General features: G+C 45.8%; 1 protein-coding gene across 2 annotated transcripts in view; it reads left to right on the top strand.

The window, feature by feature from the left end:
• The window catches only part of SCG5 (secretogranin V), a 59628-nt gene that overhangs the window by 18659 nt on the left and 16818 nt on the right, over positions 1-24151 (top strand). The gene's annotated exons all lie outside the window — the stretch shown is intronic.

Genomic DNA, 24151 nt, shown 5'->3' on the forward strand with positions numbered 1-24151 from the left:
GACAGAGATAGAGACAGCCAGCGAGAGAGGGAACACAAGCAGGGGGAGTGGGAGAGGAAGAAGCAGGCTCATAGCGGAGGAGCCTGATGTGGGGCTCGATCCCATAACGCTGGGATCACGCCCTGAGCCGAAGGCAGACGCTTAACCGCTGTGCCACCCAGGCGCCCCGAAAGATTTTATTCATTTATTCGACAGAGATAGAGATAGAGACAGCCAGCGAGAGAGGGAACACAAGCAGGGGGAATGGGAGAGGAAGAAGCAGGCTCATAGCGGAAGAGCCTGATGTGGGGCTCGATCCCATAACGCCGGGATCACGCCCTTAGTCAAAGGCAGACGCTCAACCACTGTGCCACCCAGGCGCCCCAGGAAGCAAATTTTCTGACAGACTGCCCTCTTGGAACACATTGGTGCAGTTTCCTCGGACACCGTGGTTCGGAGAGAAAGCTGTTGAAGCAGGCTGCAAGGGGTTAGCAGACCCCAGCTTGGCACCGCAGTGAAAACTAAGCGTGCATTTTTGACCATGGCGTGCCACGGGGCTGGAGTAGTGGCGGGGAGGGTGGGTGTGTGTAGGGTAGCAGGAAGTGCACCCAGGTGGGAAGCCCCGGGCTTGGTCCTGGCTAGACCAGCTGGGTGGCACTGAGCAAGTCCCTTTAAACTCTATGAAGTTTATTTCCCCAGTCTGCACAAGGAGATAAGCGATCCAGGCCATCTTGTGGGGTTGATAGGACAGTCAAGTTAAATAATGTGTAGAAAAGTGTTTCAGACAATAGAAAGCGTTACACAAATGCAAAGCATCATTCTCAGGGTAGCTGCTGCTTTCATCCTCCCACACACATCTCCAGGTGGACCTGGCTTCGGGGGTGGAAGATGGTCATGTCTGCGGTCACATCCTGTGTTCTCCCTTCCTTACATCCTTCTCCTAAGCGTGGCCTGGGAAAAATGCCATGAAAAGTTGTGAATCTTTGGATGGATGGGCTTCCCTCTGGTCTCACGAAGTGCTCTGCCCCCTCAGTGTTCACCTTAGGAGCGAGGGCTATGTGACTACGGTGAAAATGGATGCTTTCCAGAAACCCTGGTAAAGCCCAGCTTCTTCATATTCAGCCACACTCTGTTCCATCTCTTGTCCTTGTAGCTGCTTAAATATTGTCTTTTGCCATGAAATAAGTTATAGAAGCATCTTTATTTTTTGGTAAGATTTTATTTATTTATTTATCTATTTATTTGTCAAAGAGAGACAGAGAGCAAAAGCGGGAGGAGCAACAGGCAGAAGGAGAAGCAGGCTTCCTGCTGAGCAGGGATCCCGATATGGGACTCGATCCCAGGACCCCGTGATCATGACCCAAGCCAAAGGCAAATGCTTAACCAACTGAGCCACCCAGTGTCCCTAGAAGCACCTTGAAAGTCAAGAGAAGTGTATTTGGTCAGCTGCTAAGCCAAGAGCTAAGCATGCTTCTGGAGATATCGGAGATGTCAGCATAAGGAAGGTGCGCAGGGAGCTGGGAATCGTGCGCTCCACGGTTTGAGAGCATGTGCCCTCCCTCCACGTGTCAGCATGGCTGGGAGGCCCTGGTCAGTGCTTGCTCTGAACCATGCATTCTATCAAGATGTCATCTAATATATTCCCGTTTTATTTATTCTCTAAGTAATTATTCAGCACATACTACGTGCCAGGAATCTTCATGCATTTTTAAAACCAGTGAGCACACCATCTAATTCATTACATGGGGTCTTCATAAGATAGGCAGGAGTCAGGGTTATCTTCTTTTAACCTGTTAGGAAAGGTTAAACTCTGACAGGAGTAATTGAGTCGTTTTACAGATAATCAGGAATGGAGCCGGATGAGGCTGCCTTTTCCTTACTCCTCCATTCCCTGACTGTGTTTCCCATTGGTGTGTCAGTCTAGAGGCATCCAGATGTGCAGAGTGACAACATGAGAAAGATCAGGAAGGGCGAATTATGTGTTCACATGCCGTCTCACCCCAGTGAGGGGCCAGCTAAAGGGGCGTCAGAAAAACTCGTATCCACGGAGCAGCAGAGACAAGTAGCCCGGCCCATTGCCCCTTCCTGTGACTTACAGTCCTTGTTGAAGGAACTTGAAGTCTAGATGAGGGAAAGGGATGTTAGAAATTGAAAGTCATGGGGCGCCTGGGTGGCTCAGTCGTTATGCGTCTGCTTTCGGCTCAGGGCATGATCCTGGCGTTCTGGGATCGATCCCCGAATCAGGCTCCTCCGCTGGGAGCCTGCTGCTTCCTCTCCCACTCCCCCTGCTTGTGTTCCCTCTCTCGGTGGCTGTCTCTCTCTCTGTCAAGTAAATAAATAAAATCTTAAAAAAAAAAAAAAAGAAATTGAAGGTCATGCCTACAACATGCTGGGACAGAGGCTGAGAGCCCAGGATATAGATCAGATAGCCACCACCGAGGAGCTCTGTAGAAAGGTAAGGTGTTGGCCCCCAGAAAAGACATCACAGATGAGTTGAACTTGAGCTGGCCTTCCTTTGGGAGGGGCAGGGGGTGGATCATGGGGACTCAGGTGCAGGCAGGAAGAAATAGACTTTTTAGCTACCACGTGTTGAGTGTAGGGTGGTGAGGGGGGAAGTCGGCGGCAGCAGGGAAGGCTGGACACTTTTAAGAGTGTCACCGCATTTCCCTCCGTAAGAGCATCTGGGGAGTAGGGGCGTGTGGTCGGTATTGTTCGGAGCCCTGAGATCCCCCAAAGAAGCTCCGGCCTCCCATGGTCTACCACCTTGCCCGAAGAGTGTCCTGTAAGCCCTCTCTCTTTGCAGATAAAAAGGCTGCCCCGAATCTGGAGATGCCCTCAGCGGCCACAGTGGTGGTCGCGGTGGTATCGGGCGGGCATGGGGATTGAATATTTGTCTTTGTGTTGGACAAATACATGCCTATTTGGTGCCAACTCCTTGGGGTTTCTCCTGTCACTCAGCACTTAGGATGTCAGAAAGATAATAAAGGGAACGTGCTTTCTGCCATGCTCCGCACAGGCTGAACAGTTTGTAAAACGGACCTTGGCCGCAGCCGCCCCACCTTTTCCCTGTGGTTTTCCCTGGGACACATCTGATTGTAAGGTCCCCACCAGTCAGACACTGACCTCCCCCAGCGCTCAGAGCCCACTTGGTCTCCAGTGCGCGGTGGCGCAGCACGCAGTGGGAAGAGAAGTGTCCACTGGTGTGTGGCCTAAGACCAGACGATACTTACACAGAGCCTGAAATGACCATGGCGTTGGGCCCTTCCAGCTCATGGCAGGCTCACGGCACCACCGGCCGATTCTCCCAGTTGCCTGTCAGTTTGTCTTTGCACAAGACAGATTGTGGCTTAGGGACGTTCCGTCCCGGCCACTGGCCTGGGGGACCTTCCCGGGGCCACTTTCTGGTATGACAGCTCAGCAGGCGTGTGTCAGCAAGCCCTACACGGTCTGGCCACGAAGGGGGTGACTAACGTTTTCCTCTCAAGCAGCAGGAATGGATGGGCCTGCTGGGAAGAATTCCTCTGCTGTCAACTCTCGAAGACGCCTGTCTCCTGAGTTGAACCAGCGAGTCTCTCCTGTCTCTTAGTTTATTTCCGTCGTCGTCTTCTTTTCAGTCCATCCCTGGATGGTGGGAGGGACCGTTTGCTGAGTTTGTGCAGACGCTGCATAGTCCCTGCTCACTGGAGTGTGCAAAAATATGGCGCAGGTGCGATTGTCTGAAAATGTTTCCGAAGGGAAGGGGAGGGCAGTTACTCTGACAGTAAGTGATGCATTATACTAATATCACAGGGATCTTTTTTTTTTTTTTTTTTTTTTTGCATGTGTGGTCAGTGAAAAAGAGAATTTTTGGCAGTTGGTTCTCGCTTAACTAGATCTGTATACAGCATGCTGGAGCCTGGTAAGTGCCTCTGGTTTTTTTTACAGGCAGAGTTTTGGTGCCTAGGGGTCTGGGCTGTGGACAGGCAAGATGCGCCTGCAGGCAGGGAGTGGTCAGCTTGCTCCCCGCTTGCCAGATCCATGGCTGTGATGCTTCCGTCTGTTCACCGGGGCTCCAGGGGAGGTCACGTCACCTCCCAGCCCCTCTGGGACAGCCTGGAGGAGCGTGCATGGGTGACTGCCTTGCTCTGCTTTAGGCAAAGGAGCGAGAGGCAATGGCTGGATGTCCCGCAGCTCTCCCAGACGGTGCCGACGCCGTTCTGATGTAGAAGGAGTAGGAGTGAGGGTGTCTTGGGTCTAGACTTCTAGTCTCCTTAGGCCATTTTTAATTTCAATGAGCAGATTTATAAATAGAGCTGAATCATTCAGTGCAGGGGAGAAGTGCAAGAAACCCAAATGGATGGATGAGCCCCAGTCATTGACGTGTAGCTTTCGTGGATAATGAGAGATGCACGCAGGACGCCTGCGCATGTGCCCTTTGGTGCCCCGCAAGCTCAGCCTTTTGATCACAGGATGGACCCTGGGCAGTGCTGGAACCAGAGATCAGCTTTTCACCTGTGTTAGCCCCAGAACTTAGAACATTTGCCTCCATGAGTTTTTGATAATCACTATTGTAGACCTAAGAATTCATTTTTTTTTTTTATCCTATCAACCTGAATATTGAAGCTCTAGAATCCAGGGAGAGCACCATCTATGTTTTAAAAAGGTAGTTGAGAAGGATTAAAAGGTTAGAGGAACTTTTTTTTTTTTTTTTTTTACAATACCTAGCAAAAGGAAACACCAGGTTGAATAAGAGTGTTATTTCTTTAAATGTGGTTCTAGGGGGAAGAGAACTAATACTTCTATTTTATCTACTATTTGCCCAACACTTTATACATTGGTATTTTAAAATCCTCAAAGTCCTATGTGATGATCCCCTTTTGTAAGGGCAAATTGAAGTATAAAGTGTGTGAGCGGTTGGCCCAGCATTGACCAGCTAAGGGAGATAGGGTCTGGATTCAAATCCTGCGAGTTGGTTTCTAGAGCAAGGTTTTCACTCCCAACACTCCTGATGTTGGGCCAGAGAGTTTTCTGTTATGGGAGCTGCATCCCTGGCCTCTGTCCTCTGCGTGCCGGTAGAATCCTCCCACTTATGACAGCCAGAAATGGCTCCGGATACTCTCCTCTGCCAGTCAACAGTGGAGAACCATGGCTCCAGAGGCTTGATTTTTCCTGCCATTGGACATTCAGAAAGAAATTTGGGGGTACCCTTAAAGACTATAGATGCTATGGTTTGCTTATGTTTAGAGTGATTTTTCTTATTATAACCATAATAAAGTCCACTTGTGGACGATTTGGAAAATAAATTGTTTATAATCTCACCATCTAGAGAGACCCGCTTTCAACATTTGGTATATTTCCTTCCAGTATCTTTCTCTATGCATATATATGTAGTTTTAAAAAAATCATACTTTAAAAAAAAAGATTTACGTATTTACTTGAGAGAGAGCGAGCGAGCAGGTGGAGGGAAAGAGGGAGCGAGAGAATCTCAAGCAGACTCTGTGCTGAGTGCAGAGCCCAAGGCAGGGCTCCATCTCACAACCCTGAGATCCTGACCTGAGCTGAAACCAAGAGTCAGAGCTTAACCGACTGAGCCACCCAGGTGCCCACAAAATCATACCTTTTTATCTGAATGTGTATACTTACTATTTTTATCTGAATTTTACACTTAATATTATCTCAAGAACTTTTTGTATTTCATTAAATAATCACAGTAATTATTTTTAGTAACTGCATTATTTCCTCTTTTATGTTTATGCCACAGTCCAGCTAAGCATTACCCAAATGTTGAACATTTAGAGTTTTTCCAGCTTGTCTGCATCATAAATATTGCTTCAGCGAACATATTAGCACAGAGGTCTTTGTGTAGTTCTCTAGGGTATGTATTTCTTTTTTTTTTTTTTAAAGATTTTATTTATTTATTCGACAGAGGTAGAGACAGCCAGCGAGAGAGGGAACACAGGCAGGGGGAGTGGGAGAGGAAGAAGCAGGCTCATAGTGGAGAAGCCTGATGTGGGGCTCGATCCCACAACGCCGGGATCACGCCCTGAGCCGAAGGCAGACGCTTAACCGCTGTGCCACCCAGGTGCCCCTCTAGGGTATGTATTTCTATGAAAAGAGAAACTGGGTCAAGCTCCATGCCTATTTTTAGGCCCTTTTTCCTCCATATTGTTACATTGCTTTCTGTAAATGCTGGACTAACCTGGCTACCTTCTTCTCTTCATCAGTTCATGGAATCCTGTCTAGCTTCTAAACTATGAGTATTACCTTTAATCTTTTCATTTGACAGGCAAAAATAACACTCATTGTTTTATTTTGCATTCATTTGATTACCAACAAAACTGAACATCTTGGGGGACCTGGGTGGTGCTGTCGGTTCAGCACCGACTCTTGGTTTCAGCTGAGGTCGTGATCTGGGGGTCATGGGATCGAGCCCTGGGTTGGGCTCCGTGCTCAGCGTGGTTCTGCTGGAGATCCTCTCTCTTCCTCTCCCTCTCCCCCTCCTGCTCGTGTGCTTTCTCTCTAAAATAAATAAATCTTTTTTTTTTTTAAAGATTTTATTTATTTATTCGACAGAGATAGAGACAGCCAGCGAGAGAGGGAACACAAGCAGGGGGAGTGGGAGAGGAAGAAGCAGGCTCATAGCGGAAGAGCCATGTGGGGCTCGATCCCACAACGCCGGGATCACGCCCTGAGCCGAAGGCAGACGCTTAACCGCTGTGCCACCCAGGTACCCCTAAAATAAAAAAATCTTAAAAAAAAAAACCTGTCTTCCCATCGATTATATAGCTATTTACTTTTCTTATTCTCCAAAAATATTTGTTGATGAGATGCATTGTTGGTTTAGTAAATCTAAATGTGTCTCCCCCCACTTCAAGATTTTCTGCTTTCTTCATAGTTCAGACTTATAGCCAAAGCTCCTTAAGCTTTCCAAGTAGCAGGAGAGGGAGACATAGGGCAAGAGCTGGGAGAAGAGATGGAAAGGAATGCTTGTGTATAAATTGTAGATTACCTAGCTAGAATTAACTGAGCCTTGAACTTGGAAGAAGAAAAAGGGGAGAATGACATGCGCATGAGGTCCGCAGATCGCTAATGAAGTGGTGGAGGAATACCTGGTTGGGGAGTTCCTGTGGTGGCCACCAGGTGGTGCCATCTGCCCAGGACGATGTGGTTTCTCTGGCGTGGGAGGGCTAGGGAAGCATATTACTAAGTGGTCCTAAGGTGAGTGAGGTGATAAGGAGGCTGAGTGCCAATGACACACATAGGACATGCGCTAGTTAGGTGTTTGTAACAAACCTGCCCGTGATCGCGGGTTGGCATGCTGCACCTGCGTGTGTGTGCACATCTGTGTGTTTGCGTGGTTTTTATCACTCCGAAAAGAAATTCCATTCCCATAGACAACCTTCCCCCAAATTCCGCACCCCTCCCCAATCCACTCCCCGCCCCCTTCCCCCAGACCCTGGCAACCACTAAGCCAATTTCGGTCTCCACGAATTTGCCTACTTTGGACATTTCATATAAATGCACAAATTTGTGTGCAGTATAACACATGCAACAGGGTCTTCAGTGATAGGGCTGTTTTCTGTTACTACTTCCCCAGCCAACACTACCCCAGTTTACTTTGTGGCGCGAGGCATGAGGGCAGTGAGAGAGATCGATTATTTCAAGTGCTATAGCGTTTCCAGGCCTATTAGGACAGAGAGAAGTACCTAGAACAGCGGTCTTCTGACCCGGGAAGTTTTAGAAGTAGCAATTCCTGGCCCCCAGTATCTTCAGGAATTTAGATGTAGTGGTTCTGGCAAGTTGGGCTGCTTAGGATTTTTGGGGGTGCTCCAGGTGATTCTACTGATAGATTAGCTGTTGGCAATGAGCAATGGGCAGTCAAGTAGTAGAGAAAAGCAAACCTGGGTTTGAACAGAGACGTGGGAATGACATAGCCTTTCCCTGCAGACTGGCTCTCCAGCAGCTGCAGCTTTAAATCCAGGGCCTCTCCCGGGAAAGCAGCTGTACCCTCATGGTCTGCCACGTCGCATGCTGCAACACTGGTTCACGTCAGTGTCATCTTTGACTCAGCATGACAACAGTGCATATTTGAAGGCCAGCAAAGCCAATGACATCAGCCTTATTTACTGTTCAGCGGGCAAATATGTGCAATGTGGTATCGCAGAAAGGACACTGAATTAGAAGTCTGAGCCTTGCCACAGCATTGTACTGAATGCCCCTGAGGGCCCTGGTGACATCCGGTGAGAGTGGGCATGACATGTGGCATAGGGCATGAAGTGGGGTATCGAATCCCAGGTCAGCATGGGGCTTCAAAGAGCATCTCGTCTACCTGCTCCTTTCATAGTAGAGAAGACTGTGGCCTCGAGAGGGGAGGTTCCTCGCTGCCAGTCACACACCAGCTGTTACTACAGTTGGGACTAGGGCTAGGGTCAGATCCTTTGCCTCCTTCTCTTTTCCCACTGTGCCTTACTTCTCCACATCTCTCTCTCTCTGGGGATCTGGAGAATCATACCGAACTGCCCCTCATTTTCAGAAGTGAGGAAACCCAGGCCTAATTTGTCCAGTGTTACAGAGCAAATTGATTTATATTTGCTTTGGGTGAGTGGGAGTTGCACTGATGACAGATGGAAAATCCAAGATGGCATTCGTCGATGGCTTTTAAGAGCAGCCCAGAGCAGACCCAAGTTTTGTGAGGCCTGAAGCTTATGCAATTTGGAAACCCTCTTTTAGAAAAATGATACAAAGTTACAAATGCTAAATTAGGTCCAAGGCTTTGGACGCCATCTGTGCAAAGGAGGGGGCCCTGAATCTTACGTCTCATTGACCTCACTGTAAATCCATCTCTGGGAGCAGTCCTGCGAGATCCCTGGTCATACATACATGTTCTACCCGGTTCTTTTATGTACGTAAATAATGTGTGTCCTGCTGAGAACCAGTTGGTTGCCTCCAGTCACACGGAGTGGAGGCCATCCTGTCCACAAACACATGTTGAGGGCCTGTTTTACGTCAGGTGTGCTGAAGGAGACAGAGAGAGTACGGGACCTGGAGTCCCGCTGAGGAGACAAGGTTTGAACACACAGTGGACACCGGGCCCAGGCTTCCTTACCAGCTGTGGAACTGTGGCCTGGCCCAGGGGCACCTCAGGGAGCCCAGCCTCTGTTTCTGTCCCCAGTTTTGGTCTCAGAGAGTCTTCTTCCTCGGACGTTCTTCTCCCTCTATCGAGTGGGGAACAGACCTCAATAGGAGTACAACCCTTGGGGGTTTCTGGGTGGAACACTTGTCCAGGTTTCAATGACATTTCTATGGCTGGGCACTGCCCCCACCCAAGTCCCTTAAATATCCAATCACCACCTTGAAATGAATTATATGTACATTTATTCATCAGGACCACTTTCCCCCAACATGTATCTGATGTTGTTGAGGTGACTAGAATGGTCTGAGTGTCCTGGATGATCACTATGCATATTCTCGAGACATTTATTTATCTCCATTTTGGTAAGACATCTTTACACAATTCTGTTTATTTAGTTAATCACATCAGCATTAGCTCCTATATTAAAAAAAAAAAAAGTCCTTGTTTCTGCTACTTTCTAAGAGATACAACATGGCGATAGAAATAAATCCAGGGTCAGGAGTGGAATGAGTTTAGTGGAAGGTGTTTTTGTTATGTTTGCTTTATTTCATTTTTTACTGTTGCATTTAGTGTTTATTGGATTCCTGTGGATGAAAGAAGCGCCAGAGCTGCAAAGTCCTAAGTCCCTTTCGGGAAAAGGAAGGACTGTTTATGTCTTACCAATATGTCCCTTTTCATTGGCGGGAGCGATGGATGAGGCCCTCAGGATCACCCGAAACTCATCTTGTTTTTCATGGCCGTCTTACCGTCATTTGGAAACAAACCTTCTGGAACATTAAGGCACGAAGGGGCGTTAAAGCCCTGGAAGGGTTTACAACATCTGCTTGGAGGGCAGCATGGAGGGTTCCCAGCCTCGTTGAGGAGTGGCCCGTCGCTGCTGATGTCACAACCAATCCTGTCACCCTTGGGTCCCTCCCTGCTTTGAATCACGGATTTCAAACATCCTCAAAAGCTCTTCCCCAGTAATTCCAAAACACTTAACAAATCAATCCAAAGAAAAAGTAAACAAATATGCGAAGAGAAGGATAATTGGGGTATGGTTTTAATTAAAATTTTTAAGTGTTCCTTCTCAAAATCTTGTTTAAGCCGCTAAATATGCAAAAGCAAACTTCTGAGTGGAAAAGCAGTCAAGGCCATTAGAGATTTTGAATTCTGTAATAAACACATAGGTTTTTTTTTCTTTCTTTCTTTTCTTTTCTTCTTCTTTGCATCAAGGGAGTCGAGTCATGGCTAAGATTTTAAAATACAGAATGGCTGTCTCTGGTACTAGGTATGCGCAGGGATACATTGCGTAAGAGGAAGATACAGCCGGCCTCTGGGTTTCCAAATTGCATATAGCTTCTAGTAAAGGGACTACCAGAGAAACACGTCCAGCGGGTGCACTCCGACTGCACGAGGTAAGCTGGAGTCTTCTGGATGCTTGCTGCAACACGGTTACCTCGTGACTCTGTGCTTTGCCAATTATCCAGGCCCACGTACCTCTGTTCCCGCTCTGGCCCTTTGGCTATTTCTCTGTTTATTGACATCTGAATCCAAGGGAAAAGAAGTGAACATTTATTAAGTGCTATGTTTGTACCAGTTAATCTTCTCAATGAAGTATTATTATCACCCGTGTTTTACAGAGCAGGAAAACAAATATTCAAATAGGTAAGACACTTTGCCCAGGATCACATAAGTTTTTAATCGCGCATTGTAAAAAGACAGCTGTGTCCTATGTGCCAGATTCCATGCAAAGAGCCTTACAAGGACTCTTCCAGTTTATTTTATCCTCATGCCACCCCCTTAAGATTGGCATCACTGTATCCTCATGTTACCAGCGAGGTCGTGCAGCTAGTGGGAGGGAGCCAAGATTCTTACGCAGGCAGATGGATCGTGGGGCCTGTGCTCTCGCCCGCCAGCCCCCCTCAACATGGACACCAGCCACGTGGGGCCACTCAACCCTCGAAATTCGACTGGTTGAATGGTCATGTGCCCTTGGTATAAATTACACACCAGACTTTGGAAATAGTTCAACAAAAATGCACAATATCTCATCACTCATGTTTTTTAATACTGAGTACATGTTGAAATGATAATAATTTGGATATGTTGGGATAAATAAGTTATTAAATTTAATTTCCCGTTTCTTTTAACTTCTTGATATGAGGGTACTAGACCATTTCAGCCCACCTGTGTGGCTCACATTGTATTTTCACCTGACAGCATGCCTATGTACTATTACTATTCCAAGTAGTGAGGGACTGTGAAATTTACCCAGGCCAGTAGTGTTTCTCGCCAGTAGTTCTGGTTAAAGTTTTAGTTGAGAGCGTAGGTGGAGAGCTTAAAGCCGTTTTGAAAAATTTTTAAATTATTTTTTGAAGCTATTTTTAAAAATGTCTTACAAATGTATGTGTTAAAACATTAAGCCTGGATTTGTTTGCGAATTTGAATTATGCTTCCTTTACCCCCATGACCATTTGTGGGTAAGAAAGATTGCCATTTTTAAGGTTCAAAAGAAGCGTGTGTGAGTTATCATATCATGGAGTTATCACTCCATGCAGTAGAGTGCTTCGCCTGTCCGAGCGTGTGTTCCCGATGTCTCTCTTCTAGACTCCATTGTGGGGAGTTGCCTGCCAGTTTCCACACAGCCTCGTGACCAACCACCTTTGTGTCTCCTCCAACATGGCATTGGGCCCTCGGCCCGGGTATGGTGCCTGGCACTTCGCTGATGCTCAGTGAGGAGCTCAGTGGTTTTCATTGTTTTTGATATTTTATTCTTAGTGACCAATACCTGTCAGAGATTACATGGATACAAAAGGAAGAAGTTGGGAATATTTGTATGTTTTGGGAAAACTACAGGCCAGAAGAACTATACCAGAGATTTGTAGATGATGTCATTGGGGTAAACTCCCCGCCCCCACCCCCGCCCCCAGACACACACACACACACACACACACACACACACACCCCTGCTCTCCCTTCCTGGGGCTGGAATTAAAAAAAAGAAAGAAAGAAAGAAAGAAGAAGGTAATAACTAATAGAAAATCAGAAACAGACAAGAATGTCCTATAGGGAGATCACTGTCTGAAACAAACGTTTAGCTATTTATAAAAGACACTTACTTATTCACAGCAGCTTGGCTGGAGAAAGGGAGGTAGGAAATCCATAATTAACGCAGGCACCAATTTGATAGGCCAGGTGACCTTCTGGACCTTCTTCGTCCTGGTCCAGAAGACCTTCCCTGACTCAACTCAGGTCCCCTTGTCTTAATTTACAGAGGAGTAGAAGGAACTGCCATACGAAATAATTGCATCCCCAGCCGCGTGCCCAGCCCGGCCCAGGGTGCCACTCCCCTGGCCAGCACAGAACCTCGGAAAGGAGACTCCTGACAGCAAGCCGCTGACAGGAGGGGGCTCCGGGCTGGCCCAGTGCTGCCCGGCTCCTCCATCTCCTGCCTCCATCCCATCCAGCACGGACCCGCCTCCGTCTCTGTTTCGCCTTATTCACACCTTCTTCTTGGCCATGGGCTCCCAGTGTCATGCTTCCCTAGAAAGCCCGGGCTGGGTGGGAAAGTCCAGCCACAGATGAAACTATCAAAGAGCTCTGAGTCTATGCCGAGGATCACTCCTGCTGTCACATGGCTTGGGGTCGATACCCTCTATCAGCTCTCCCAGGCTCCTGCAGACCTCCTTCTTCCTTTCCCTGTATGTCGGAAGCTAGCTCCTTGCACAACCGATTACTAATTACAAACCTCCTTGCCATTTACTTGGCTCTGGCCTGGCCCTTGATGTCCTGATTGTGTTGATTTCTGGCTGCCTGCGGGGACCGACGCTACACTGCCCTTTCTCCCCACCCAAGAACCCATACGGTCCCGCTTACCCCTTGAGCCGCTACACCAGGGGGGCTGGGACTCCCGTGAGGGAAGTCACTGCTTTAAGTTACAGTGATTGCCCCAGAAATTGTCTGAGATGCAAATGTATTACACAGGAGCAGAGGACCACATGGTAGTTAGTACTCATTACCATGTTAATGGAGAACCGTACCCAAATGAATGGCGCGTGGGACTCAGCACATCTTCGAGAACAGAGACGTGGGGCGCGGCCCTGGACAAAGGATGTCATCAGTAAGTGGAGTTTCAGAAAGGAAGATGACGTTGGGAGCTTTCAACAACTGGAGACAGTAAGACTCTAGACAGGACCAGGTGCTGAAGGACCCTAGTGTAGATCTTGACTTTTTTTATGGTTTTCTCCATGTCCCCACCCAATCTCAACCCAGGCCACAGTTTTGTTTAAATGTCACATGATTTTTTTAACAATAAGTGATACCTCAACTTAAACTCTACTCTGACTCCCAGTTAAGTCATATAATTTCATCAAGAATCATAGAATAGGGGCGCCTGGGTGGCACAGCGGTTAAGCGTCTGCCTTCGGCTCAGGGCGTGATCCCGGCGTTATGGGTTCGAGCCCCACATCAGGCTCCTCTGCTATGAGCCTGCTTCTTCCTCTCCCACTCCCCCTACTTGTGTTCCCTCTCTCGCTAGCTGTCTCTCTCTCTGTCAAATAAATAAATAAAATCTTTAAAAAAAAAAAAAAAAAGAATCATAGAATAAAGGTTTTAAAGGACCCCTAATGGGCCTTAACCTCAGTACAAAAACATACTTGGCCTCCATACAAATTGCCAGATAGAGACTTCACTTCAGGCAGCAAATAAAGTTATATGAAGGGATTAAAAGTGCTACTGCAAATTACCTATTAAAGGGACTTTTTCAAAAACCTACAAAATTCACAGCTATCCTCCAAGTGCCTCATTTTCAAATTAATGTATTTTATTCTAATTTTGGGTTTTGTGCGGATGCGTCGGGAGGGGGAGGGGTGGGGCTGGTGGTGGTGGCTGCAGGAGAATTAGTTAAATTCGCAGAATAAAATTTGAACTTTTGCAAATGAGCAAACAGCCAAAACAAACACCACTTTGGAAAAAAATACACATTTTCTTCCTTTGAAAAGCAAGCAATGCCTAAGCAAAATACCTTAAAAGTGAACTAAAAAGGTTTTCTAAAATAAACAACTCTGCTTGTGATCCTAAATTGGGACCATATGTAGATGTGAAAGCCACAGACGCAGTGCGCTGCGCCTCCGAGTTTCTGCCTGCACTGTTTGCGTGCCTCTGAGTAGATGATGCTAACATTGCCTTTGGTCCCAAAGGAGCCTGAGTTTTTTAGATCCTAGTATGGGGGGGAGGCGGTGGGCAAAGCAGAAGAAGAAAGAAAAGGAATGAAAACAAATGCCTTTCAAGACAGAATATCTGAACAACGAATTTTATTTTGCTTATCTGCCAGCAGATTCAACTCAGTTCTGATCTCTCTGCACCTTTAGGGCGGTGCCCAGGACATGCGCAGCGTTTGCTGAGGGCGTGGGCTGCGTGGGGAAGTCCCCGTGAGGGACCAGGCTGGCGCTCAGAGCCTTCGGATGGCTCCTGCAAACTGCCTGGACCAGCCCCCTGCCCTGGGGCAAATCAATGAATAAACCAATTCAGCAGAGATAGAATCATTCCTTTGTTTTTCTCAATTACCAAATGCTGTGTGCTTTGGGGTCACTTGTCATGGGTTTGGAGAATGTGGATATTGCAACATAAGTCCTCACCATTCTAAACAGCTTCAGCTAAGCTCTGTTACCAAGGAGGAGAGTTGAGGCCCTAACACCCATCTCTAATTGTAAATGAGTCTGCATTCATCATCTCCTTCTAGGACACGTATTTCTCGGTCGCCATCGTGTTCGTGGTCTCTTCCACAAGCTGGCACTTACATCGGATATATGTTTCTGTAGATGTGTTTTGCCCCCTATAGCTCGATGGCAAATCCTTCAGAGAAGGAATTATGTCACCTGGGCAATAATGGAGGATGCCTGCCCTAAAATAACCGAGTAGGATGAGTCCTAGTATTAACGAATTTAGTTTTAAGTGGGTAAGGAGGCACTGCTGTTAAGAAGTTAACTGTTTTGAGCCCCTGTTGCTCGCTGCCCCAAATACAGGGCTGGGATCCTCAGAATGAAGAATACATAGGGTTGTTAATATAGGCTCTGTTAATTGTGCTGTTAGGAAATACTGATTGGATAACAAAAGCAGCAAACATTTATTGAGCCCTTACTACATACCTAGCAGGCGGTGAACTAAGCATTTTGCATATAATCTCTTATTTGATCCCCCCACAAGCATACTGTCCCCAAATTCAGAAAAAGGAAATTGAGATCCAGAGAGATTGGATGTTCTCAGAAGTGTGGCAGAATGTGGACTTGAACCCAGGGTCTTAACAACAGGAAGCTATAAAAGGTCCTTTGTATAAAAGATTCTCTCTTTTCTGTGGGTCCCCAGTAAATGAAAATTAGTTGTTTTTCAATAATATGTTTGAATTTTGGGATTCTCATTTCTTACCAGGAATCAAGGCAAAAATGCCTAAATATATAGTTAATTTTGAGGATGGACATGTATATAAACGACTATTTTTTTTTAGCTCATTTAAATTATTTGGCCTGAAGGAAGCAGAAACATGAATATTAGACATCTAGCATTTTAAAATCCCACCCTTAAGTTGGCCATTTTTTTCGGCTGCCCCCCCCCTTAATAAGGGCTAAATTGTGTGTCTTTCCCTAGCCCTTTCTCTGTGCTTCTGTCCTCTTTGCCCCAGTGTGGACGATAATGTGTAGGCAAACCCCCTGAGTGCTGTGCTAGGAGAAAGCCGAGGCGTGGCTTGCAGGCGGTGACAGACTCGGCCTCCCATCTTTGGGAAGTGGTAGAACTTTGTCTAAGAGTGTATGTGTTTACCTCAAGGTGGGGGGTGGGAGACAAAACTTGTGGGGCCAGCCGGAGCTTCCTCAGTTTGGCCCTCAGGATTTCTTGCGATGCGGGCTTCTCTTCGTCCCCTCCTGGTCACCCTGGTGCTGCGCCCTGTCCGTGTCCTGCTGGTCCCCTTCGGTGCCTGCTCGGACCTCTGAAGCCAGGGCCACCGCCTCTTCTGTTCCAGTTTACTTGCCCTCCTCTAGCCCCGCTCTGGCTCAGAAGCATGAGGGGGCACACCAAAGCAGGGCAGTATCCATCCCAGGCACCTCTCCAGTGCCTCAGTGTCCCAGGCCACGAACACTACAGGAGCCGGCGGTGCCTTTATAAATGATGTATGGGGACGCGCAGGAGGAACGAAGGCCCAGACCGCAGGGTATTTTTAGCGTCGGGTGTCTGTGGTGACCTAAGTGAAAACTGCTGGCTCCTCTCCCTGCAGCTGAATGGCTGGTATTCAGGAGAGTGTGCCCACTCCCTGCCAGACTCTGCTCACGGAGCTGCCTTTTTACGAGGTGGCTGACTGGCTCCCTGGCACCAGGCTGCCCTGCCACAATTCCCCTTTATTGCCCAGCGCCAGTGCCCGGTCGTGTGGACCCGCGGGCCGCCCTGGCGTGGCACTGTGGCTGGGTGGGGGCCCAGGGGAGCCTGCTGGCTACGAGTTTGTCAGGGTGTTACCAAATTGTGTGGCGGAGTCCGCAGGGCCGGGGCTAGGTCTGGGGGCTGGCAGGAGGCTGGCACGCAGACGCCGCAGAACCACAGTGGCGGGGACCACGGCCGGCTCCCCATCCCAGAGTCATTCTGCTGGGGCCCGGCTGGGGGGGCGGGGAAGCTGACCCTCCTGGTCACACTTTGGGGCCTCAGAGGGAGCTAGGAAATATGAGAGGCCCCCGTTATTCTGGCAGGTCTTGCTACCAACGACTGCTCTGGAGCTGGAGCTGATCTTTGGAAGATGAACTCCCCCGTAAAGGGAATGGATGGGCTGCACAGAGCCTTTTGGGGGCTCCCCTGGTGCCACTGTGGAGTGGAAACAGTGCTGGGGTCCCAGGCTCCAAATAGCGCTAACTGGCTGAGTGGCTTCAGGCGAGTAACAATCCCCTAAGATTCCCTTTCTCCCTGATGCATAGTCATGCTTGTCTTACTGACCTCACGAAACATTTTTAATGAGTATATAAAAGCACTTTGAAACGATTGAAACAATAATAGTACGAAAAAGGAGGTAGTGGTGCTGGACCCCATTTATCGTCTTCATTTCTGGCCAACCTTGACTTTTACCAAAACTGTCCCCCCCAGTCCCAGCCGGGAGGGACTCCTGCATTATATGGTGTGAGGTCATCAGGCCCTGGGAAGGACATCACCTGTACGTGAGAACTTACCTTCAAGATGGAGGTATTTACTTCTAATTCTTACATAATTAGAATTCTCGTTAGAATGAAAAAGGGTGCAGTGGGATCCTTTCCTCATGACACGTGACCATGTGCCTCTGTAATTCGAATAAAACCTTAAATGAAAGCATGTCAGCGGTAGCCACAGCTCCTTCCTTTGAAACCTCAGGTGAATTTTAGAAAGCCTCTCAGCAGCCATCCTGGATGTCATAAATCCGTGAACCAAGATCATTGCCCGAAGGTCTCTCTCAGAGATAATTTCATCTTATTTTATATATAATTTGAATAAGTCTGGTTCTCTCATTTCTTAGCCCCTTGCTACTGCAAGTGTGGTGTGTGGACTGACAGCATCATCATTACCTGGGAACTTGTTAGAAATGCAGAGTCTCCGGCCCCACCCCCTCACCTGTCAATCGGAACCTGCATTTTGACAGGATCCTCATGTGATTTATGTGTGCAGTAAAGCAAATGAGAAGAGGGGATTTGCAAGGCCTAGGCCCACTCTTTATTTATGTATGGAAGTACTTCATTACGAAAAGGACCTGGGGTGACGAGGATTAACAGCTGACAAGGAGGGAGGAGACGAAGAAGTATAAAAGTAGCTGGGACCATAGGGTGACATCACTGTGTGCACTTCCCCACACCAGGAGCACACTGCTGCAACACTGTGTAGTCACTGACACTGCCAATAATAGTCTCAAATTATCAAGAGGAGGGAAAGTCATATTCCAAAGCTGCTGTTCAAGGTCTTTACCTGAAATTCATGGTGAAAATTTTCCTTTAAAATGGTTAAATAAAATGAATCTTGATGTCAAAGGAGATGCTTCAGTGATGTGCATACTATATGGAAAACCACATTCTCCAGGAAAGAGATACATGAAATGTCACTGTGATTGGAAACTTAACTTCATTCTTGGTTTTTTTTTTTTAATGCACTACATTTAGGAGAGTCAAATGACATCAAGATAAGGCATGATACCAGAGATTTACTCTACCATATAACTAAACAACTAAACAACTCAGCTGATACCACAAAAACCCCATGACTGAAGCCAAGTAAAACTGTTTGGGTCAGTAGGTATTAAACTTTGATATTTTCATTTACTAGGTACTGGCAACTGGTCTTCAAAATTACTAAGGCAAGAGAATGGATTTGAAACCAAGGGAGTTTTAAATTAACCAGAAAAGCTAGTGCCCTTTCCATTATAAATGAGTATTGGAGGTGCAGGGCCCAGCTGGTGGTCCTCAGGAACCTTGCTTGCTAGGAGCCGCCGTGTTGAGACTGCACAAGCCCATGGGTGGCAAAGCGAGAACTGGGGTTGACCAGATAGACAACTGAAACCACAAAATTACCAATGTAAATGGGACCTGCAGAGGAGGGAGAATCCAAGCACAAGGCAGGGGATGGGAATGCAGAAAAGATTGGAACGCTGTTAGAGAAATCCCCCAAGACGTGGAAAAGTGCCTCAACAGATTTTTATGGAGAGTTTCAGTGCAGACCAAAAGGAAATTTAAGAGCTCTGGCCTAGATCAGACCAATCTGGGTCTTCCTCTTTTTCCCCACTCCCTGCTTCCATTGCCTCTGAACACTACAATTGACTGACACTTGATTGCCATAACAATGCAAAGAAAACCTACCAGTGGCCTAGATCTTGAGAATAAACAGCTGTGCAGTGCCAACTGTATTAAAGAAAACAAAGTTTATATAAACAAAACTGAGCCTAAAACCTATTTGGACTCTGAGAAACAAACTGAAGGCTTCAGAGGGGAGGGGGATGGGGGAATGGGATAGACTGGTGATGGGTAGTAAGGAGGGCACATATTGCATGGTGCACTGGGTGTTATACGCAACTAATGGATCATCGAACTTTACATCAGAAACCAGGGATGTACTGTATGGTGACTAACATAATATAATAAAAAAATTAAAAAAAAACTAAACGGAAGCATGCAATTAAATTTCATGCTAAAAGAAAAAAAAATAAATGATTTGCTTATGCTGAGAAAAAAATAAAACCTATTTGGCAAGAATTAAATATTTTCTCTTTATTCTAGAGACATTTGTGGAGTGCTAGGGCTGTGATGGAAACGGATAAATAAAGCATCATCACAGGATAGAATTAATTAATTGCCTGAAATAATTTTAAAGCTGTAGTGAAAGATTCTGTCTTTACCAATGGCATTATTTTCCCTAATCAGGGGGCCTCTATGCTTTGGAAACCTCATGGGCTCTGACTCATCCTCCCCTTGTGCATTGTTTGAAATTTCTCTTCTTTCTACTCCCATTATGGCTACCCTAACCCCAATCCTCCCTGCTCCATCCCTGAGTTTCAACAATAGCCTTATAGTAGGACTTCTTAAACTCCCTTCCAATCTACCTTCATACAGCGGTCTTTAGAAGGATACTTGGATACAGTGGCTCTGGAGTAGGGGGCATTGGAATTTTTCAAAAATGCCACAGGTGATTCTGATATGCATCCTTAGGTAGGGACAAGGGCTTTAAATTGTTGCTAAATTAACATTCTGTGTAACATCCAATCATTAACATTGCTCTCCTGCCCGGAAAGTGTGGTTGCCATTTACTAATATGTTAATTCATACTGCTGCTTGGCATTGGGCCTCCCCTTCCATCCAGCTTCCCTCTTCCCCAACAGGGCTCACCTGGACGCTCAAACACTCCCTGCTTACACCTGCCTCTGTGCTCTCGCTTGTGGTTCTTCCTTTGCCACAAGGATGGGTCCTGTCTTTGATGATTTCAACTCAAGAGTCACCTCTTTCACCGATGTTTTCTTGGCAGGTTCTCTGTTCCCTGAATTCCTACATCATTTACAGTCTATCCCACAATGAATTATGTCAGGGGATGTATCTTATCATATACCACTGGCTTCTTGTGTTAGCCTTGAAGAACCAACTAGAATGAAGAACCAGTTAGAGAGCAGGAACCATTTGTCTTTTACATTTGTCTTCTGCAGCACCTAACGTAATCACTGGAGTGTTGCTTCCTGCAAGAAGTCCTCCATGTCCTGCATCTGGGGGAGATGTTTCTCCCGTCATGCCTATGACATCGTGCTGTACCCCAGTTACATTAGAAGTGCATGACAGCTCTGCATTTCAAGTGTGTTCTTCTCTGTGCATCTTTTCCAGACGGTAAACTCTATGAAAGCAGGGCCCCCGTTTACTTGGTTCTAACACTTAGTCCAGGTCTTGATATGTAGTATGTGGTCAATACATATATTTTTTAAAGAATTTATTTATTTATTTGACAGAGAGAGACAGCCAGCGAGAGAGGGAACACAAGCAGGGGGAGTGGGAAAGGAAGAAGCAGGCTCCCAGCAGAGGAGCCTGACGTGGGGCTCGATCCCAGGACGCTGGGATCACGCCCTGAGCCAAAGGCAGACGCCTAACGACTGCGCCACCCAGGTGCCCCAATACATATTTTTTTAAACTGACTAATTAATGATTTTAAAATCTGTATTTGGTGGAGACTGCGACACATGGAACAAAGAGCATCCATACCGTCATAACAGTTTGATTGACTTGGTTCCAGGTACAATAAATTAACATAATCTAAACATAATGAACCCCATAACTAATGTTTGGTTGCATACTCAACTATCTCATTTTCTAATTATTTCTTAGATGTGGTTTCTTGCCTATACAATTCAAGCTCCTGGAGAGCAAAGGATAGCATTTGTTACTTCCTTGTATCTCCCACAGTTTCCTACCTCAGTGTTTCTTGCTTTGAGGTCCTTAAAGTAGCTTTAAAGGAGCCTGTGTTATAATGTATCTGCCTGGTACGAAACATCTGCTGTCCCCGAACAAGTGCTGCATTCATCGTCACGGCACTGGTGCGCGGAGGTAAACAGAGCCTTGGCAGGCCTTCCATAAAGGAAGCTGTGTTTGCTTCCTTCATTAATTACTAATGGGGCATTAAGAAGACATGCATTCTCCCTGAAGCCAAGTTGGATAATTCCTGGCACTTAAGGCTAGGGTGCTTTCAAAAGTTGAGACATGTATTGACACACCAGAGAACATGCCCTATAGCAAGCCAGTGATGGCTGCATTGCCAGGATTGTCCACAGTTTCAAATGTATCAATACCAAGGGCACTGAGCTGTGGTTTCACCTTTTGCACATCTTGGGGTCATAAATGGGAATCCCTCGAATGTCTCTGAAGGCAAGCACCACAGCAGGAATTGGAAAAACCATCAGAAAGATACAGAAAGTTACAAATAAAAGGATGATCAAAGATTTACCAAGCAAAACAGCAGAATGAGGAACCACAGTGCTAATGGAAGAAATATGATTTGTCAATTACGTGTTTACTTAATAGCCAATTAATCGCACAATTAAAATGAAGAATTTATACTTGAACATGGCAACTCTCGCAGCATCAAAATGCTAAAGCATAAACAGCGAGGAATAAGAGGTTGAGAGACTTACTGGTAGTAATAGATTTTAACACATAACCATCAAATTAGGATAGGATTAGGGGCGCGTGGGTGGCTCAGTTGTTAAGCGTCTGCCTTCGGCTCAGGGCATGATCCCAGCGTTTTGGGATCGAGTCCCACATCAGGCTCCTCCGCTGGGAGCCTGCTTCTTCCTCTCCCACTCCCCCTGCTTGTGTTCCCTCTCTCACTGGCTGTCTCTCTTTCTCTCTCAAATAAATAAATAAAATCTAAAAAAAAAAAAGGATAGGATTAAACCATCAGATTTTGATAGATTATGATAGATATAAAAGTACATCTTATTTTAAGTATCCACATGGACATTTTCCAAAAATAATACCTTTTTTTAATGCAGAAATTTTGCATGCTTCTCACTCACATCACAAAGCAATGAAATAGAGTGTAAATGTAAATGAAACAACCCAGCCACTTGATCATATCTATATATATATATATTTTTAAAGATTTTATTTATTTATTCGACAGAGATAGAGACAGCCAGCGAGAGAAGGAACACAAGCAGGGGGAGTGGGAGAGGAAGAAGCAGGCTCATAGCAGAGGAGCCTGATGTGGGGCTCGATCCCATAACGTCGGGATCACACCCTGAGCCGAAGGCAGACGCTTAACCGCTGTGCCACCCAGGCGCCCCGATCATATCTATATTTTGAGGGCTACAGGAATTTGATATTGAAGGAGGTACAATTATCCTTTTAAGGATCAACTTTAAACTGCCATAATAAATTAAGACAGACTGATACAAAGTCACTTCAAAGACAATGTGATTCCCAGACACTAAAATCTAACCATGATCCTACTGTGTATATTAATATTTCCAAAGGAAAAAAATGTGTCATTCCAAAAGGGAGCTGGTTCGGTTTAAAAAGCAAAAAAGCAAGTGTCAGAGCAATACCCTTGACACAGCTTATCTGGGGGAGAAGGGTGTCTCATGCAGCTGGACTTAAATAACCTAACCTATTGGCAAGACTGCCCCGTGGAGGTGGGCATGTGGCTGTTAAACAAGACGAGCGCTCTAACCCCTGAGCCACAGAGCCTTCTCCTGCAAGTGTGGCGTCATGGCCTGACTTTGACTCTAAATTCATGTACCTTCTGATCTTGATTCGGCCCTTCGTGTATAAGATGTGCATTGTGCGTTAAGAGAGCTGTGTCCCAATACAATTATTAGATAGGAATTCATTCCAAGAAATAGTATGCTGTCGTGCTGGTACAGTAAGCTTCCTGAACAGGAAAGACAGGATTACTTAACTGATGCTGGTGGGATTAATTGGTTAATTATTTTACATGCACTAAAAAAAAAGAAAAAAAGAAAAGAAAAAGAAAGAAAAGAAAAAAGAAAAAAACTAAAATATCCAAATGATGGTAGTACTCCTGAAAGGGCAACAATTTTGTGACTTTAGGAAGACAAGATGAAATCACAAAAGAAAATAACAAGAGCAGATCTGACTACAACAACATTAAAAACTTATGTTTGCAAAATATTGCTATAATAACCGGAATTCTGAGTCAGAGGAAATGGGAATGTGGTTGCAGGAGAGGTAACAGCCAAAGTCTTGTTATCTTTACTGTGTTAAGTGTTCATGCAAATTGATGAGAAACATTAAAATTCCGAGAACATAAACAGACAACTTGCATAAAGAAATAAAAGCTAGTACAGGGCATCTGGGCACTTAGGTGGCTCAGTCAGTTAAGCATCTGCCTTTGGCTCAGGTCATGATCCCAGGATCCTGGGATTGAGCCCCATGTCAGGCTCCCTGCTCAGCAAGGAGTCTGCTTCTCCCTGTCAGTCTCTCTCTGTGCTTTCCTTCTCTCTTTCTCAAATAAATAAATAAATAAAATCTTTAAAAAAAAGAAAAGAAATTAAAGCTAGTAAATAAGTACATGGAAATATATTTGAGCTGGTAATCAAAGACTTTAAAAATAAGACAGTAATTTTTCTAAACACCTTTTAAATCAGCAAGGAAAGCATAAAAATTATTTTTATAAAACCCAGGGCTAGTAGAGATGTTATAAAAATGGTATTCTTATATTTTGTTGATCTTATTTCATAAATTGGTACCTCCTTTTCTAGGTTGGAAAACAGCTTGGCAGTATAATATAAAGACCCATAAAAATATTTATGGCCTTTGACCCAGTAATTTGACTTCTGGGAATCTATCCTGAGAAATATTAATCCAAAATATGGAAAAAATTAAATTCCTGAGAGTAAATTGGGAAACACTAAGTGTCCCACAATAGGGGAATGATTAATATGTTGTGGTACAGCCACTGGATAGAAAAACAACATAGCCATTTATAATTATGTGAGGAGAGACCACGCAGCCACATGGGAAGATGCTTGTGCCTTAATATTAAATAAAAATGAATAAACAAGTATAAAAAGATATGCAGAGGAGAAAGGATTGAAGT

The sequence above is a fragment of the Ailuropoda melanoleuca genome, chromosome 5 (assembly GCF_002007445.2).
Source record: "Ailuropoda melanoleuca isolate Jingjing chromosome 5, ASM200744v2, whole genome shotgun sequence".
NCBI classification, from domain to species: Eukaryota; Metazoa; Chordata; class Mammalia; order Carnivora; family Ursidae; genus Ailuropoda; species Ailuropoda melanoleuca.